This window comes from Trachurus trachurus, assembly GCF_905171665.1.
Source record: "Trachurus trachurus genome assembly, chromosome: 15".
Taxonomy (NCBI): domain Eukaryota; kingdom Metazoa; phylum Chordata; class Actinopteri; order Carangiformes; family Carangidae; genus Trachurus; species Trachurus trachurus.
Window position 1 is genome coordinate 16,147,168 of NC_139906.1, and position 20,490 is coordinate 16,167,657.

Below are 20,490 nucleotides of genomic sequence, written 5' to 3' on the forward strand. Positions count from 1 at the left end.
GTGGTCTCACATCCAAATAAAATGGATAAACAAAACCAAAAGTGTGCATCCATTCCATGTGTAGATTTAATGAAAACACTGAGTACAGTGTCATTTCTGTGTGCAGAGCTTGTCACTACTATGGAAAGCCTGTCTGTTAAACTGACAAAGCAGTGTGTCACACTGCACTTTTCTTTCCCCCAAAACAAACAGATACTGTTGCTGGTTCATTCAAACAAGCAGCATTTTGCCTCCTCCCGGACCGGTTTGACACCAGAAAAGCCACGCGCCTCTGCTGTCACACACCCAACACTTCCATATCAATCAAACCTTTATCTGCCTCCTCCACACGGCCTGACCAGCTCACTGTCTGTCTGTCACTGTTTCCGGAGACAAGACACATGCCTGTCAAAGTCAGACAGGATGCAGATAAACCAGGTAAACCTGTGCAATACTATGAGATTTGTTCCAGGAACCCTTGTGAATGAACTGGGTTGATTACAAGAGTTTAAAATCAACAATCTTGCATGTACACAGCTTTATTGCTCATATTCAAATGTGAGATAAGACAATAAGTGGTAAATTGAGTATGTTTTCTGTCTGTTATTTCCAGCAGCCAACAGAATCAATGCAAAAGGAGATTTCTCAAAACAAACGAGTGCCCTGTGGCTTTGTGTTTACGCAGGAGGAAGTAACAGGAGAAGGAAATCAGAGCTGTGGCCACTGGGGAGGACGCAGAGACACACCCAGGTAGCCGTGTCCTAGTCACCTGGACGATCAGCTTGACGACTACATTCTCAGTGAGACACCCACACACACACACACACTTACTCATCACAGCATCCGAGTTTCGCAAATGTTCCAGAGATTTCACTGCAGATGGATGTTTTGATTGCAGCTCACTGCAGTTTCACTTGAAACTGTGTGAGTACTAACACTGATACTAGCTTCTTCTTTCATGTTCTTCCTCTCCCTTCTCATCATATCTAACAATTAAACTAATCCTGACCAACGCAGACGGCTGCACAGCTGCTGTATGCAGATGTAAAGAGGATTCACAGACCAACGGCCGCTGAGACAAATATCCTGCCTGCTGTGTCAGGGACAAAGTGTCTGATCTTTGACTTTTGGACTTTGGAAATATTGATAGTGTGTAAACATCCTCCAGCTTGGCGCTCATATCGTGTTTGCCTTTGATGTTTCAAACTAGACAAACAGAAGAGAGCACTCATTTTAAACCGGGCCCTAGGGAGTTTTGCTCCATGCTGCGCTTGTATGTTCATTGCGTGTTACTCAGTAATTAGTGTGTTTCTCTCTGTGTGTATGTGTGTGGGTGTTTAAGTATGTGTGTGTTTTCTATGGCTTTGAACTGTTCTACCCTTTGGACACTGATCTCACTCCCTGACACCTTATTATCACACCAGTGGCGCCACCTAGTGATTTCTTTATTTGCAATAACCTCAAATGCACTTCTGCTGTGCACCACTGGAGGTCACAGCCAGTCTGCTTATGGAAAATCCTCATAGCACCATTCACCCACTATGAACTGTCAAATCAATAGCAAATATACTAGACTATAAGATCGAATGTTGTAAAATGAGTCTATAAATAGAAACATTTTCCTTTGAATCCAGCACATTTATTCATTTTAAATAGTTTTTTCTATGTCATCATGAACACACTGCAAAGTCTGAGGTCAGACATCTGGGGAGATAATCTGAAGGAGACAAAACAATCTGAGATGTATGTGATCTAATTGTGTGTCCTGGATGTGTATTACTATTAACTGTGAGTTTTCCTACTTGACTAAAGCTTTCCCCGCCTGCCTGCTGGATGACATCTGGGCTGCAGGAGCAGGATTACCTCTCTCTATATGTTTGAAATAAGGCTGGACTGTGGCACAGACGTGGGTCATACGTTCTCAGTAAGTGAGGAAAAAGACTTTGTTTCAACCTGAATGGCACAGCTAAAGATTTATTTTTCCTTCATGAGATTCATTCAGATTATGGCAGATAAGCCTGAGATGATTTCCTTGGATTGTGTGACCGTTCCCTATAAGGCAAACACAAACCCCATCTGGCAAAATAAAACTAGGCTGCAGGTTGGCAATGGTGAGTGAAAGACCGCCCTTGACCCACAAAACCTGGCATCCATCCTTCATGTCAGCAAGTGTCCAGTCTGATGAATGTGTCAGTGAACAACAGTGGCGCTGAGCTCCTGCCAGCTCCAGAGGCGCCGTTCCATAGCAGAACCGAAACCTCTGACCTTCCTGCCCGAATAGAAAATGCCCCTCAGGGAATACAAGAAATTAAACATTACATCAACCATTGTCACTATGAGGGAACTCAGTTTTGTATTTGGAAAAGATTTCACACACAATCAGAGCTCAGAGTTTAAGAATAAATAAGGAAAGCACCAAAAATGAGACATGTTGTTTTGCAGCCGGTGCAGCAACAAGTGACAATTGCAGGGCAGTGTTGAATAGCAAAACAACACAACTCAGTGACACAAGGGGTGGAAGAAGCAAATCCAACATTTTTTATCTAAACAAAGAGAGAATTTCCAAATGAAAAATAATCAACAAAAGTAAAACTTTATTGCTCAGGAATGTACTGCATAAACAGCACATAAGTGTTATCAGCAGAATAAGCTTTAAATATCACATTTGCATGCATAAATGCTTCCAGCAGTGAAAAGCACAAGTGGGGAAAAGCCACTAAACTGACTCAGCAACATGTTACAATGATATTTAGACAAAAGTACTGGTTTACATAAGCTACTATGAGCAACTGGTAACACCAAGTCATGCTGGACTTTGTTTTATTGCTCATAGATCTAACTATGGCCCTTAATCCATTAATCTTCTTTAAGTGTGTGTTGGCTGTGAAGGAGCAATCAGTACAGAAGGAGGGCGATAGAAGTAAAACTCCTCTAATGAGAGAGGAAGTGATTGTTAGTAAGTACATAGTGTTGCAGATAAATTAATTTGCCATTAAGTTTAACCTTATTTGCAGCGTAGTTCAGCCTCGAGACTCCACCTCCCTAACTGGAGAAGTGAAGCAGGTGGCTGGTTAACTGACTGGAAAGCTCCAATGTTGAATGGTGCGTACACCACCCATACATAAATTCAATCTTCCAAGCCCAATATCAAACGCTTTCAAACTGGTGTGAGCGTAAATGAGTAAGACTTGATACACACACACACACACACACACATACACACGCACATTGAATCTGTCATGGGGTCCCAGCTCTTGTTTCACTGAGTGTGAAACACAATCAACAGCAGGAAGGAAAGGCAATTTCAGGCTCCAGCGACGGGAACACTTGTCTGTGTTTCAGTGTCATTCTTGTTTAGGGTGAATGAAGGAGTCAGATATTATGTGTGTGTGTGTGTGTGTGTGTGTGTGTGTGTGTGTGTGTGTGTGTGTGTGTGTGTGTATGTGTGGGCGCAGGCATGTGTGTGTGTTATTTCTGCTGACTGGCACCAATTCTCAACTCTCTCCATCATTTTGTCCCACCATTCATTGGAGGCACATGTTGCTGGTGTCAATACGCTGTCAAATTATTTCTCCTGAATAATCTTTTCTCCTGACGTTTCTGAATAACAGTGATGGTGAGTGGAGGAGACACCGGTCTGACAGCCATCTTCTGTCACACTCACATTCAATCAGTGTGTGTTTATTTTTGTTTCAAAATCTCTCTTGTGGTAACCTCATTCAGCACTTAACAGTGAATTAGTAATATGTGATAACATAACATAACATAACATATCATAACATAACATTAGTATTTATATGTATTTATTGTGTCATGTGTGTGCTATGTGAGCTCTACTGTGTTGAACTTTTGCTGCAAACCAAATTGCCCTTCGGGGACATTAAAGATTTTCAAATCAAATCAAATCAAATCAAATCAAATCAAATCAAATCAAATAACATAACATAACATAACATAACATAACATAACATAACATAACATAACATAACATAACAACATAACATAACATAACATAACATAACATAACATAACATAACATAACATAACATAACAACATAACATAACATAACATAACATAACATTAGTATTTATATGTATTTATTGTGTCATGTGTGTGCTATGTGAGCTCTACTGTGTTGAACTTTTGCTGCAAACCAAATTGCCCTTCGGGGACATTAAAGATTTTCAAATCAAATCAAATCAAATCAAATCAAATCAAATCAAATCAAATCAAATCAAATCAAATCAAATCACATCACATCACATCACATCACATCACATCACATAACATAACATAACATAACATAACATAACATAACATAACATAACATAACATAACAACATAACATAACATAACATAACATAACATAACATAACATAGGTGGGTGAATTAAAACATTTTATTTAATTTACAAAAGTAACCAAAGGAACACACAGAGAAAAACATGGGAACATAGGAATACAGGACATGGACAACAGGCATCAACAGGCATCAACACAGACGATCCGACAAAGACAATAGGTAAACACAGAGGTTAAAAAAGGAGAAACAAGGCACAGGTGGGAAATCAACCCAGGTGAGACATGTTAGGTAATCACATGAGAGAGAAAGAGCACAGAAGATAAGACAGTAACTTCAAAATAAAACAGGACCTAAGGACAAACCATGACAGTCATACAAGTGAGCATCCTGCATTTACTTGCTGCTGAAAGTAAAAGTACAAAAATAGTATGATCGATCATGTATTTCAGTAAAGGTAATCATTGTTCTAGCTGGCGTACAATAATCAGCTGAAACTATGAGCATCTGTCCTGGATTGCCTGGTGATAATAGTAACTTTATCAGGTTTTGCAGCAAACTGTGAATGTAGGCAGGTTTATGTGTTGAATTTTACTGTCTGATTTTTCACTGAGACCGCTGGGAAGAGACTGGCAGATATTTCAAAAAGGGGAATTCAGGCCACATAGATTCAGAGAGTGAAACGCAGTCTGCTAATGAAAACCCCTTACGAGAGACAAGAGCTCCAGAACGAGCAAGTAGGTAAACCTCAGGCTGAGCTGGGTTTTGATGAATAAAAAAAAGAAAAGAAAAGAAATAACTGAATAATCTCAAACATTACTCAGGTCCATGTACAACACTGCCGTGCTTACTACTTTATTACAAAGTGACATTAGTGTTGAGGACACAGTATTAGACCCAAAGACACAATCTGTGGCAGAGTGGTGTTACATCACACACAGACAACAGAGTAGGGCACAGATGACATGGAGATATCAGTTTTAATACCCTCACTGTTTGTGTGTGTGACATGGTGCATGAATGTGTGTAACCAAATGTGAAGGGTTGAGATAGGGCACTGTTAGTTTAGTTGGGTCAGTTTGAGTTCCTAGTTAGATGTAATTAACGTGTGTGTGTGTGTGTGTGTGTGTGTGTGTGTGTGTGTGTGTGTGTGTGTGTGTGTGTGTGTGTGTGTGTGTGTGTGTGTGTCCTGCAAGACAGAGATGTTTAATTGAGTTAGGGGATCCTGCTCCAATCCTGGATTAAAGCTCATCGCTCTGTGTTTATCTCCCAGTAGACTATCTGAGAGGCAACAGAGGGGTTTGACCCAGTTCAGACACACACACACACACACACACACACACACACACACACACACACACACACACACACACACACACACACACACACACACACACACACACACACACACACACACACACACATATGCAAAACGACAGCATAGCACCAGCAGGAAATGATACGCACACACACACACACACACACACACCCCAAACTGCAGCACAGAATAATAAAGAGACCTGTGTGGGTATCACTGCTCTAGTGATTGATTAATAGAAACAGTACCAGGTGTCCAGTCAGCAGGGAACAATTAATGACTTTGTGTATGTGTGTGTGTGTGTGTGTGTGTGTGTGTGTGTGTGTGTGTGCGCGCACGTGCTTGTGAATCCACTTGTTACCTTCATTTCAGGCTCAGTGATGCATGTTCCTGTGAGATCTGCATTGCAGCAGTTGCAATATCATCAATACCTGGTCGAATAACCAATGATGCAGTTAGTGAAGTGGCTAATGGGAACAACCATCATACTTCGCTGGAGATCCATCTATTTTTATGAGGAAGCAGAAAAGCTATCAACCTTAATCACAGCAGGGATCTGTGGGGATGGTCCTGCATTAGCGCGGCTCACATTAAACGTTAGAGGAGGGATTGAGGAGAAATGTGACTGAGCAGAGCGAGTGGCTGTGAGTTACTTTTCTGAAAAATGGCCCCGGTTGTTGCTGCTGCTTGTGTTTTTACTATGTTTCTTTTTTTTTTTTTGCTCTGAAAGTGAAGGTCAAACAGTCTCTTGGGTTGATATTAGTGCAGCACTGGACTGAGACGTTTTCTTCTCTTTCCTTCCTGAGCTCTCCTCTCTCTTTCCTTCCTGATCGCGGCTGATGTAAGTTTCTCTGGTGTTGCAGTTAAATGAACCCAGGGTCGACCCTGGGGCCTCAGTAACTACATGAATATGTTCTTTTTACACTCTCCCAGGCCGCCTCATGTGAAGTACTATGAAGATGAAATGATGTAGTCGTCCAGAGAGGCCACTTGGAGCCTTCAAGTCCTGGGCAAACAGAACAAAATAGCTGTGGGGTTCAGTGGAGGACGTGGGAGGAGCATGACAAGCGCGTCCCACCAGAAACTCTGCTGTTGTTCACCGAAAATTGGAGGACGTATGCATGACTTGGCGAGAACTCCTTCATTTTTACACAGAGCAGAGTTCAAGTGGCTGAATTCCAGCAGCTATTAAATAATTCCTAAATTCATGAACCACTGTTGTGTGATTGAAGTTGATTGACCTCAAATCATCTCCAGATTTCCTCCCACTTGAATGGCAATGAGAAATAAACGAGGAGACTAAAACCTCCCCTCATTCCTTTCCAATCCTTGTTTCTGCATTCAGACCCGCCCCGCTTCTTCCTTTGCAAATGCTAATCTCTTATGTAATAATGGTCCACACACACATGCTTTGAATTATTTCTCAGCCCCCCCATTGTAATAACACTTCAATATTTTTATAGCCTTTTGCCATTAAATAGAGCAGCCTCGTCTGACCCTGGGCTGTCGAGAAAGAACTGCAGCCTCGCTGTCTCCTCTCGCCCTTATCCATGTCCTGAGGGAGAGAAGCCCCTGATCTTTGTTTTTCTTTATGGGAAAACACAGCGTGGACACAAATACAAAATAAAAGAGGGACTCTGAGAGATGCCATCGTAAAAATGCGAAAGAAAGAAAAAAAATGGATTAAAAAAACAAAAAGGGTCAGGAGGAAAAGGATGGATGGAGAGCAGAGTTTAGAGACTCTAAAAACAGATGCTCCCCAGACTGGTCCTGTCTCCCCACATTAGTGTAGTGTACTCACTTTCCTCTCCTCTTCTGTCATCCCTCGCTCTTCTGGCCTTTTCTCTACCTCTCACTTGTGCCTCTTAACTCTCAGTCCACTTTATTTTTGCTCCAAACCATCCTGAAACTCTTGTCTAGTGCAGTTTTGAACTTTAAAGATTCACAAAGAACAGAATCAGTTTTCTTTTATTATGCAACAAAATTATCCACATTCATAAATTCGGGCTTGTGCACTTTTCCTTCACTTTCACATTGCACATTGCAGTCTTCGAGGATGCTCCTGAATGGCTTTGGCGCCTCCAGCCGTCCACCGACACTGTTTCATTGTCTCATGAATAATCCATGTATCTAATAACCTACAAGTCTCAGGGCCTGACATGAGCTTTAAAGCCATGTGAGCCAGTGTGCTGCCAGTTTTGGTCCATTGCTTTGGTCCAGATGGAAATATCTCAACATCTACAAGAAGGTTTGACAAATTTTGCAGATATTTCTGGTTTCCAAGCAGATGATGACCGCTTCACTTCCCTTCACTTTTTCTCAAGTTAAGTCAAGTTAAGTCAAGTTAATTTGCGTTTAATTTGAGTGAAATGTCTCAACAGTTATCAGATGGATTAACATTTGAATGATAGCAACCACGTTTTTTACACTTTGACCCAACATAGATCTGAACAATACATTTGTGGGTGTCAAAGTGCTTCTTTTGAAGATACATAGGCTACTACGACTTACTTTAAAGAGGAAGTATGCAGATTTTTTACCAATTGTGATGGTTAAATATGTAAATGACTTGTAACTTGTTACGAGGGAGAATGGAGGCTCTCTACCTTCCACCTAGCGCCTCTTGGCCGAACACCTTACAAGATCAGTGCTACCAACCCGGTGTCCCAGCTCTCGTCTCTGCGGCACCACGACAAAAACATGCCCCGTCATCCGCCCCGTCACCCGTAATCTCTTGTTTATGACAGATAAGACCACACAAATATACACATTGTAATACGTATATGATATAGAAAACAAATGCACATGGCCAGGAGGAGGGTTAGCAAAACAGTGGATAAGCGACCGGATTTGCATATAGTTCCCCTTTTACACTTTCCTTTCAGACTTATCAGGCAGAAATCCCTTATATGTGCTAAACATTCTGGTAATGATGAACGCATATAGCCTAGAAATCTAGACGCATCCTAGCGGCAGCAAATATATTTGCTCCGTAGGTGGGTCTAGAAATGAGTCATAGGAACTTTTTGAGTCTCGAACACCGATTGTGTTCACCAATCACAGCGCTCTATCTGTTTAGAGAGTCGTTGGGCGTGCTTAACGCGATGACAACATACATTTTAATTGGCTTGTCAGGCTAACTTCATCCTGCTCTTTGCTCTGATTGGTCGTAGCGCTACCCTATTGCGTGCAGAGGCAGTTTGAAAGACAGCCTTCATCCTGCCCCCTGGATTGAGCCGAGGTCTACCGGTCGTTACCAGACTATACATTTTAATGATATAGTCTGGCTTGTCAGGCTAGAACGCATACACATTATCCAAATGTTTGTGTTAAATTAACAAATCACTTTACCGATCCCAGTGCATACATTATGTTTTGAGTCGCGCCAGGTCAAAGGTCAGGGTCAGGTACAGGACATGTTCTTGCATTACTTTGGCAGGAGGTTTGAACCTGAGTCTTTAATTTGAAAGGCAGCCTCCACTCCATTTCAATGTCATTTCAATACACACATACAGAAAGAGAGATGGACATAAACACACTTTGTGCATCCGCCTGCTGTGAAAAACAAAATAGCTACGCATGACTCACACTTGTGTTGCTCAGGGTTCAAGGACTCTGCGACAACATTTATGGCAACTACCATGGCGTTAGCTGGGCGCACTGTCTAGATGAATGGCTGTGTGTGCATGCGTGTGTGTGTGTGTGTGTATGTGTGTGTTTACGCACATCTGCTGAGTGTCTGGAGACAGTCACGCTGTTTGCATCACCTCAGCCAATCCAGACATTTCCACAGCTGCTGTTTCAAACTAAGACCCCTCATTCTGTTTTCAGCGCCGCCGTGCATCTGTCTGCATGTGCGAAGAGACATTTTCAAGTATTACAAGTATGATATTATACTGTATGTGGTGTGAATGAGTGCAGGGACAGAATCGCCAACTCTTTGTGTTGTGATCCTCACACATGTGACAGTGTGAAAAGGTGTGTGGAGGTGATTTAAGAGCTGTGCCGTCCTGCTGCCATGTCCTTGACTTGTTCTGATATTAGAAACATGCTGGTGGCCTGTTGTGGCAGGAAGCAATGAGTTACCAACTATCAACATGTCACTGTCCATCCTCCAACATGTCACAACCCTGGAGCACATGTTGTACCATTTGAAATCATGTAAAATACAAAAAAAAAATGCTAAATGTAAAATGTAAAAAAAAAAAAAAAAAAAAAAAGCAAAACCGTATATACAGTGTAAAATTTTGCATGTTGGATTTATAATTGGAGTCAAGTGAAGAAATGTATTAAGGTCGGTGGACAAATGCATCTGGTCCTGATTCAGACATTTTAAAGGTCAGAAATGTTTGAATCCACTGAGGTCAGTGAGGCACAAAATGCTGTTATTCACGCGGCGCTGATGGCAATGAGCAGAAACTTATTACAAGGGTTTGCAGTATGTAAAATCACAACAACTTTGCAGAATGTTACGTAACTTTAGTTTCTTTTTTTTCTCCAGTGTTCTCATTCACCATTCCTCAAATGTGCAGTAATCTCATCATTAACCTGCAGGGATGGACCCATTTTCCCGTAGCCAGATTTACACAACATGACAGTGAGCTGCCTGCAGCCTTCGCCTGACTAAAATAACCATCTGCACTGAGTTCTCGGGGACACGTGCGGCATAATTCACTGCCACTTACTACTAACTACTAACACAGACACACACATGCATGCTTTAATCAGGCTCAGTACTCCTACCAGGAGAAATAAGAGCACAGCATGGTTTAATTTTGTTGAAAATACAAAACTGTAAACTAAACAACAGTCACTGTGCATGTGAGCATTAACTGGCCTCATCAGCTGGGGTGCTTGCGTGTGATTTTGTGTGTGTGAGTAATTGTGACACTGGTGACATTTATGGGCACTCCATAGGGAAAGGTCAGGCCATTTCTTTTCTATTTGCCTGCCATGTATGTGATCTGTGAACAAACACTTCCAGTAGGCTACGGCTCCCTTGACAGCACATAATACCATAGACTCTCTCCTGCATGCAGTGCTGCACTGTGTTTGTGTGTGTGTGTGTGTGTGTGTGTGTGTGTGTGTGTGTGTGTGTGTGTGTGTGTGTGTGTGTGTGTGTGTGTGTGTGTGTGTGTGTGTGTGTGTGTGTGTGTGTGTGAAAACACAATGCATGCAGAAATGTGGGAGGGGAATAAATCTTGCATAAGCATCTGAGATTAAGATGCTGCTGCATGAGATGCTGCAGCAACTTCAGGACACTAATGAACTGAGGAAGTTATGTTCACTATAGTCTCTTTACGCTATAGTGCAGTAAAATATATTCCTAAATATACTGTACCACCAAGATCATGTCAGTGTGTATGCATATTATGCACGTGAAGTCTCTAGTATGAACGGAGAGTAAGATTAAGTCAACTCAACCTGCCGTTTTATGCTACATAAAGAAATTAAACCTTAAATCTAAAAGCACTTATCCCATGCTCACACTCTGCATGTCCAAATATGTCTGTGGCAGCTTCTCTCTAGTTACTATGACATTTACTTGTTTTTTTTCCTCCCATATCAATAAAGTAGGATTATAATTCCTCCCCTTTGAAGTAGCTGTTTAAATAATCCAGGGAGGATTGCTCTTGGCATCCCATTTTCAGCTCAGCGAGAAAAATGAGCCTGAAAAAAAAGGGAATCTGGAGGTTGAGGCTGAGAAGCAGAGTTGGCTACAGGAGGTAGTTAGCGTTAATCTGGTGGCCTGCAAACCTGCTCCGCTGTGATTAGTGCTCACGGTGCGCAGAGTGTATTCACATCACAGAGAGGTAAGAATAGGGATGATTTCAAGATAGCGTTACTTAAAGGGCACTTCAACTTTAGCAATGCCCTACGTTCCCCAGAGTTACATTCACATCCACTGAGTGAGTAAAACCTCATGGCATCCATCTGTGGGTTGTGTTACACATGTCATATGGGAAGAGAGCAGTGTGTTCATGACCGTGATAGAGAAGAAGTTAAGATGATTCTTCCTGACTGAATTTTGAATGTCAAAAGGAAAAGTCCAACCTTAGTGTTTCCAGGTTTTCTGGTATGACACACTAGCCTACTACAGGGATGTCACTGCAGTTGAAATGCCAACATTAGGTCACATCATTTACGTGTATTCAACCAGAAAAATGTGCGCCAAAACAAATAAAAGATCTAGAAATGTAATGTCTCTTTTTGAAAATATATTATATTAGAGACTGAACTTCTTTAAATGTGGAACAATTCCACATGTCCTCATTTTCAAAATGTTTTTAAGTCGAATTTTATGTCACTTTGTGGGGATCTTTTGTATTCACAGGATATGTTAGTAGTGTTTAAATTTAGAAAAAAGAATGTGGCTTCCTGAAACATGGATATGACCACAGGGTCGGTTTTATTCCATGGAGAACAATAGCTTCAGGTCCTGCTTATATAGGCTAACAGTGTCTTGTTTGGAGGACCTTGACTGGAAAATATGAAATAATGCATCCATTGATTCATACAGTGATGCAAACAGAGAGTGTGACTTTCATGCAGTCAGAGCAATTTCACAAGTACACAATTGTCTTTCTAAACATGTTGTGGTTGCATTTATGCATTTAACATGAGTAGCAATAATATCTTCCTCGTATGTCAGGGTCTCGTTGAGGTCAGAGTTGGGCTACAGTGCCACTGTAGCTGGGGATGGGTGAACATATGGGACAGTTGATTAAAATGTATGAAAGTGCATCAGAGGGGGAATAAACAGAGGATCAAAAGAGGTGGCTGGCAAGTGAATAAATTATCAATGTGGTTATTTTTGTTGCGCAGACACATTACTAATGAGAAAGTGTAGAATAACCGTATTAAATAATCATTGTCTGCGCATGGTTTGAGTGACTTTACGCCGTTATAGCCCTGACTGTGTGTGTTTCACTGAATTAGATAGGAACTGGGCTGTCATATTGGTTTACAAGACCAACCTTGACAGCAAAGACGCGAGAGGCTCTGAACAGACAGCAGTATCAAAACAGAGATGAAGCTGTTTTCTGCCCCAGTTCTCTGCTTCCCAGCCACACTGATTCTCCTTGTAGACAAAGAATTCAATATTGGATGAGCTTGCAGGCTCAAACCAGAGCGGGAATCCGAGGGAATAAAGTGTTTCATGCTACACTGCACTCTCCCGATTCGGCCATTATGGAAATATGTAAATAAACCTCCACAGAGCGCTGGACGAGATTGGAGGGCCCTAATTGGGAACATGACAAAGATGCCGGAGTCCCTTTTTTTTAAAGGGCCTAAACAAAGAGAATGGCATTATTCAAAATCCCACGGTGTTGTTTTGTTTTTGGAGATTCATCATGGGCACACTTTGAGCTTCATTGTTTATTGAACAGCTAAAATTCATCCACATGGCAAATGAGGCATAAACTATGCATGAGTCACTAAACACAAAGGTTGAACAAGTAAAGAGAGCTTTATGTTGGGATGTTAAAAAAAAACAAAAAAACAAGTGATGCACTTATACTCTAGAAGAAGGACGTCATCAGGTTCTCGTGAATAATTTTAGAAGCTGGGTGCTTTTTGATATCTCTGAATCATGTTGAGACTGGGGGGCGGGGCTTCGGTCAAGTGTCTGGTGGTGGGTGAAGACCCTGAGGGGACAGAGCATGTGTGAGTCATATGATCCAGGCTTTGAGCCTTCACACAGACATCTACGGATAGACAGACCAAAGCGGATTGGAAACAAAGGCTCGCAGTGTATTATTTCTGCAGAGGCATGAGCGTGAGGAATTCTCCATTAATCTGTTTCATCTTGTTTTATGAAGCTGTTAACACCAAACTGTGTGTGAGATGTATCAGTTGGGTTGTTTCTCAGAGCCCCCCCTCTGGGAGCCCTACGCTTGCTCTCATAGAGCTGCTGGAGGCGTAGAAGTACTTGACTATCACAGCATGTGTGTACTGTATATTGTAGCTACACTTAGATTGTACTAGAGCAGCTGAACAAGAAATAAACAGCTGAAGTGAGGAGGCAAATGTTGTTACATAATGTCTGGAGTTAGAGTCAGGGGATCATAAAAGTTATTACTCTTCATCCACTGGGGAACATGAATATGTGCACAAGATTTCATGGGAATCCATCCAATAATGGCTGGGATATTTTACAACCAAAGAATCAAAAACAAAATGTCAACATCATCACGGTGCTGTCGGAAAGGTCAGAGGAGCATCAAAGTTATTACAGGTAATCCTCTGGGGAAAATGAATGTGTGTTCATCCTCAGGACTAAACTGCTGAACACAACATTTTGGCAAAAACGTGACCAATAAAAAAAAGAAAAGCGATGTGGGATGGCTGGGAGGGAGGGTCTTTCACTCACTCTCGGTTATTATGAAATAAACAGTCTCGTACAAAGGTGACATCCTGCCAAGGGCAAGGACTCTCTCTTTGTGTGCACTTGAGCACACAGGGATCTGTGCAAGCATGCACACAGCTGCAGCAGTACACACACACACACACACACACACACACACACACACACACACACACACACACACACACACACACACACACACACACACTTTGCATATTATGTAAGAAGACAATAAGCTAACAGGGCTTTTGTGATGCTGGGAAAATGAGGGACAAACACAAGGCCCAGAAATGTTCAACTTTGATCTTCTGAAGTTCAAAAAGAAGAAGGAGAAGAAAGAAAAAGAAAACTCCACCCACCCCAGTCTAATGATGCAAACTCCAATGAGACCCCACTGGGGGATAAGGAGAGGCTGCAGCACATTTGCACGTTTCATTTCAGCTGGAAATCATATTAGCAATGCGGGCTGCCGAAGCCTGAAGTTCAAATGAACCATGGAAACGATTTAAAGGAGAAAAGGATTGAGAAAGGAAAGGCTGGCGTGGTAGAGTGGGGGTGGGGGTGTGGGGGCTGGTTGGGGGGGTAGTGAGGTTGAGTATGGCAGAGAGAGACAAGATGGAGCTCATATACAGTTGGTGCAACGACAGACAGTTGTAGGTAGGTGATGTGGGATTATAGAGAAAAAGAAAAGGAGCAGAGGTGCTTGACAGTCTGATGGGGAGAGAGGAGGAGCAGCAGGAGAGTCAGGGCGGAGGCGGGTGTGTGTGTGTGTGTGTGGGGGGGGGGGGCTGATGGTTACGCACTGGGCATTGGTACAGGAAACAAATTGGTATGTTGTGCGCAGTGGAGGGGAGGTCAGTTGGAGTTCAGCGGCGACTGGGGCTCCTGTCGGCCAAACATCAAAGACACAAGGTGGAGGCTAAACAACTTATCTGCACCATGTTCCAAAATAAAATAAAATCAATCTTTCTTACTCCACATTTTAGCTCTTTACAGTTACAGCGGGTTTTGATCATAATGTTGCAGGTGACTGATCAAATCACATGCGATGAAAACGTTATGCCACCCCACTGATGTATCCATCCTAATGAGCTCTTTAATGTCAGACAGACTCATAAAATATTTCTTAAAAGCAGCAAAAGAAATCGCCGAGAGCCTGATAAAACATCTTTCTTGAACCGTCGTCATTTTTTCAAAGTATTTTTAAGGGAAGTGAGTCAGTGATTTGACTTTGTCTGACATGTTTCTTGACATCTTTTTTTGCTTCTATAAAATTCCTAAAACAAATGAAACTGCCTTGGGAATGAAAATGGGGTCAGGGTTTATCTTAGCTGCTTCTTTTTACCTTGTAATGCAAAGAACCAAATATTCTGCTAAAATAATCTGATTGACTGACATATTCACCAAACAAGCCAAGATATTTGGTTGAAATGGCAGTAATAAAGATGCATCCCATTTCTCCATCATATAAGGACCCTCAGATAACTCAGATTTTGATTGGTTGGGATTTTACACCTTGAGACCTTGTAGGAAATCAATCCATACATTCCCCCTAAACAAATTAGGTCATTCAAGCATTCATGCAGCTCCCCTTTCATGGATGAATCAGGCAGGTGGCGGTCTATTGTGGAGGGAGGAGAAAACCCCATATTGTGTTTCCAGGGTGTGTAAGTGGACAGCAGTCAGTGGGCGGGAATCTCTCTACCTGAGAGTTCAAAGCGGGCTAGAGCGGAGTAACCACCTGGTTAACCACCAGTTATGAGGACTTACTTTGTCAATGAAGACTTTACATAACAGTTGTTTATTTATTTTTTTATTAGGAATTCTTCTCAAATTTGACAGAACAGATCAGATGCTGGATACTTCCACCTTTCAGTGTTTTAAGCAGTGTTTAACTTAAATATTAACTTGAACAGTTGCAACTACATCCAGTAGGCTACGACCAATCTGCTTCAGTAAGTGCAGCTGAGTACCCCACAAAATGAATGAAACAAGAGCTGTGATGCATTTAACGCACATTGCAAAAGTCAAATGATAGGCTAAATAAAACTAATGGTAGCCTATTATATATAGGCTACTTCCTACTAATGGCCCTTTTACTTAAACTACTACTCTAAACTCTTAACCACTTTATTTCCTTTATTCAAGCCAAGAAAGAAAACAGGAAACCCCTAACAGAATTAACATTTGGCTAACAGGGGGCCCCTGATGGATGGGGCCCAAAGGAGCCACTTTCCATATGCAGCCAGTTCCCTCAGCCTTTTTAACAGATGGCTACACTCAAAACCATCTCTATATTCAATATACAGGCATAAATCAGAATATTAAACCACATAAAGGCACATGAGATAAAATGAATCACTCTGCCACTACAAACACCACGTGTCACCGCTCGTCGCAACCCCCCCGACGCGGAGTCCCTGCCCTTCCTGTCCTTATTGCTCCTGAACCTCACTGTTGTGTTGTGTTGTGGTTGTGGACCAGTAGTGGAGCGAGCAGGGAGGGAGTGAGCCCTCAGCCCGCCCCGCAGAGCAGCAGCAGAGCAGCAGCAGCAGCAGCAGACCGACCGGGCTCTGCTGGTGACGGCACCAAACACACTCAGTCCTGAGCCGAGCGGAGCAGCAGCGGCGGATCTCGGACGTGTTCACGGGAATCGACCGTACAACTACAGGAAAGAAAGACACAGAAGAAACGACTTTTTTTTTTCTTCGCAGCTGGTCCATGTTTGTTTTTTGTGGGGTTTTTTCTTTGCAAAAAAAAAAAAAAGTTGCGTCCTCACCGAAAAGAAAAGGCGACCGGATACACGCACAGAGATTGAGTTCACGACTGTTGGAGGTTAATATCGCTGCACGGGCTGGTTGGAAACGTCTTGTCTAAGGTGAGTCAGTGCAACAGTGGGTTTAGTTTTGTGGCTTTGTGCTTTTTAACAAAAAGGTTGAAGCAAAGTTATTGACTTTGTTAGAGAGCTTTTTTTTTTTTTTTTTTACCCATGTGGTGAAGAATGAGAAACTTATTTTGATGATGTTGGCTGATTTTTTTTTATTAATTATTTATTTATTTTTTGGAAATCATTCAGAGATTTGTGGACAGTGATGTTAAAATGGAGCTTGGTAGTAGGAAGTTACAGTGTGCTCGGCTTAGTCTGCGTGATGCTCTCGGTTACTGATAGTTTGACTTGTCTGAGTGATTAAAGTACTTGAGCATAATCTGTGGCTGATCCACTTGAATGCAGTGACTTAATTTTCCCAGCAGCCCGCCAGTTCCTTCACTTCGTCTTGCACTGGATTCAGCTGTTTTACCTCAGATCTGATAAGAGAGCGAGAGAGAGAGAGACTGGACTGCTGTGTTATCTCCATCCAGCTGTTTCAGTGAATGCACACACAGACACACACATGCACACACTCACACACTTGCATTTGATCTCTCTTGATTTCTGCAGCTTGTGTGATAAAGACGATGAATTAAGGGAATGTGATGGAATTGGAAAGGTCACAGGCAAGAGAGGGACCTCAGTGCTGCTTGTTTTATGTTCTCAAGGCCTACTTTAATATATGGATTAGTTTTGAGTTGAACTGGAAGCGTCCAGGGTCTGATTGGATCATAAATAATCCCCACAGGAGCAGATATAAACGCTGAAGGAGCAGCAGCATGCCATGAGACGCCTCTCCATCTCCTTCTCATCTGTTGTGAACTGAACACCACCCTCCCCTGCACGTGATTGATGAGTTGAACTGCTGTGTGTCGTCCCAGCTTGTATAAGGCTTCGACTGAATGCAAACATCAAGACAACCGCACACCAATCCAATGCATGCACATGCATTCGTGAATAGTGCTGCTCCCTCCATATTCATCTTTACGTATATGCACAGGCCAGTGGCACAAACGTCTCTGTGATGTTAAAGTTGGTGCTCAGGCATCACGCCACCTCACTGGGAGACCCTGCATCATCCTGTCCTGTCACCGCTGCACAGCACAGCACAGGCGAGAGGTTGATGGAGGGAGGTGGAGGAGGGTGGCAGGACACATGCAGAGAGAGAGAGAGAGAGAAGGGGGAGCTGGGGGGGATTTGGTGGTGGTGGGAGGTGATAACCAAGCTGTCAGACGATGAGGATTGCAGCAGCTGAAGAGGCGGACAGAGGGGGTAAGAAGGGGGAGGGAGGGAGGGAGGGTGTGATGCTGAGGGATCATTTTATCACATGGCTCCTTCACAGGACAAGAAGCCCCGAGGGGGGGGGGGCAGCAATGTGTGAGGCAGCCGAGCAAGAGCACGACCAAAGTCATGGTCAATGTGCTCTTGATACAGCATCTAATCCCTAAAACAGTCTCTGTTCTCTGCTCTTCTTTCCCCACCGCCGTCAAATCCAACAACCTCCATTCATGTTTTCATTGAGTTAACAAATTTGTGTGCGAGTCAAAACTAGAGCGCAGCTTTAGAGGAGGGAGGCTACAATCGCAGCTGATGCACATCTGCCAGCTCGCTCTGAAGATGCTGAAACATTAAAGACACGCCTCCTACTGTTCGAAATGTGGCGGCTTAATTTGCTCATTAGATAATCTCAGCTGAAAATAACACACAAATGTGCACACAGGGGCCCATCTGTGCGTTTGGGAGCAACTCTTACGTAAGTGAAGGAAAATCCCACATGAAGCAGCATAAATGAGCTGAGAGAGATACACAGAGAGAGAGAGAGAGAGAGAGCGCAATCTGATCCACACCTGTGATGTTCAATTAGTAAAATGCCTCTCCAGCCATCTGGGATTGAAATGATGACGAGCTGCCATTTCATTTTTGCTGCAGCAATGATGATGATGATGATGGCATGGATTGATTGGATGTGATTAAAAGCGTGCAAGCAGCATGAAGGCATGTTTAATCCATTGCCATCCATCATGATGTAACATGGACCCCAAATACCTTACACATCAGAAAACTCCTATCAAAACACCACTGTAGGTAGGTAGGCTGCTATATGTTTGAGAGGAGCCAAGATCTCACGTGAAAAGCACCGTGGGACCCTGAAATTCCTCCGAGAGAGCCGAGCATGAGCTCAACTGAGATGTTTTCTTAGTTTTGTCTTTCCTCTCCTCCTGCGAGCCATTTCATGTCTTAAAGTTACTTGTCAGACAAGCAGGTCTGTGTGATGTCGTGCTGCAGTTCGGCGATGTCTCCGGCGCAGTTCGTGGGAGCGATGTTGGTTCTGAGATGCAGGTTTTTTTGCCTCTGACTTCCCTCGGCTGTGGATGTGTCGAACAGCAGGCGCGTCATTGAGATTTCCGTCAAGAGTTTCTCGCTGTCAGCCCATTAAAACGGGACAAGAGCAGGAGCACAGCAGGGGGGAGACAAGCTGTCAGTCAGACTCAACGCACACACACATGTACACACACAGACTAACAAAGACTTGCCCTGTATATGAAACTGTAATTAGTAGCTGCCTGGGTTTCAGAAACCCTTCTCTTCCTGCGTGTAAAGGCCCATTTTGCTCTGTAAGTGCAGCAACAACATCACTATCAGCTTTTACAGAGTCACTGACTGAGACATTATACAGCACATGAATTGAGTGCGTTTTCTATTTTAAAGCTGTAAATTGTCTGTTTATTCATGCAGGTCGGCGCGGAGCGTAGAATTAGCAGTCCAAGTCATAAAGCTGAGAGTGAAATGAGTTCTCATTTTCCTCATCATTTACATGAAGCACACTCACTGTATGTGGTCGACTTGTTGGTGAATTTCAACGACTTGCATTCCAGAGATTTCACTGAGACTAGAAATAAACAAAGTCCTGCAGAAGACCATTCCTCATGAAGAAAACAGAGTTCGTTTAGAGTTTCTTTTAGAGAAAAAATACTCCTTTAACCTGTCTGCACTGTTAAAGCAGAAACAAATTGCTACCACAATGCCTCTAAAAGCAAGTGTGTGTGTTTAGTTTAGTTTGAGCAGGTTTTAATGTTTACATCTGAACAGTCTTCCTGTGCTCACAGTGCATTTACCAAGAGACTGAAAGATGAAAGCATCCTAAAAACTACACATGGACTCTCATGTAAAAATGTCCAACTTGACAGCGGACATAAACATGATTACAGCTTGGTACAAAAAATGGTTTTGGTTTCTGTGGCTAGTGTCATCATTCACCTGCTCATAGGCCCATCTTTAGTTACATATATCGATTGATTGATCCAGTCTAGATACTCAGATATTTGTGTCACTGCTTTATGACTTTCAAACTCCAAATTAAATTGGATATTAAACCAAATATTTTTTTTTCTTTGTTAAGTTTTAAACACTGGATTGTTTTACTTATGAAGCAGCATGACACACAAATCAGTCACAGATGTGGTATTGCTTTTTGGCAGCGTATGAGATATGTCTTCATTTGTTCGGAGTGCCTCACACGACCTTTAGCTGTTTTCCAACAGATTTCACAACTTTTTAATTGGCCCAACTGCTGCAAATCTATATCGTTTCATTTTTGCACTGAATATTTGAGGATATCCTAGGGCTTCTTTTTTTTAAATACAAGTTAACGCATT

The 20,490-nt window shown here is 42.5% G+C and overlaps 1 protein-coding gene across 3 annotated transcripts in view; it reads left to right on the forward strand.

Annotated features, from left to right (window-relative positions):
- The first annotated feature begins 257 nt into the window (after positions 1 to 257).
- LOC310998483 (leucine zipper putative tumor suppressor 2 homolog) overlaps positions 258 to 20,490 on the forward strand; it is a 61,873-nt gene continuing 41,640 nt past the window's right edge. The window contains exons 1-3 of one of the 3 annotated variants that reach the window (XM_083988561.1): positions 258 to 417; positions 593 to 779; positions 1,792 to 1,907. The gene's annotated coding sequence lies outside the window, so the exon portion shown is untranslated. Of the gene's footprint in view, positions 418 to 592; positions 780 to 1,791; positions 1,908 to 16,538; positions 16,848 to 20,490 lie in introns of those variants that run through there. The other 2 variants (XM_083988560.1, XM_083988562.1) reach the window with 2 other exon arrangements.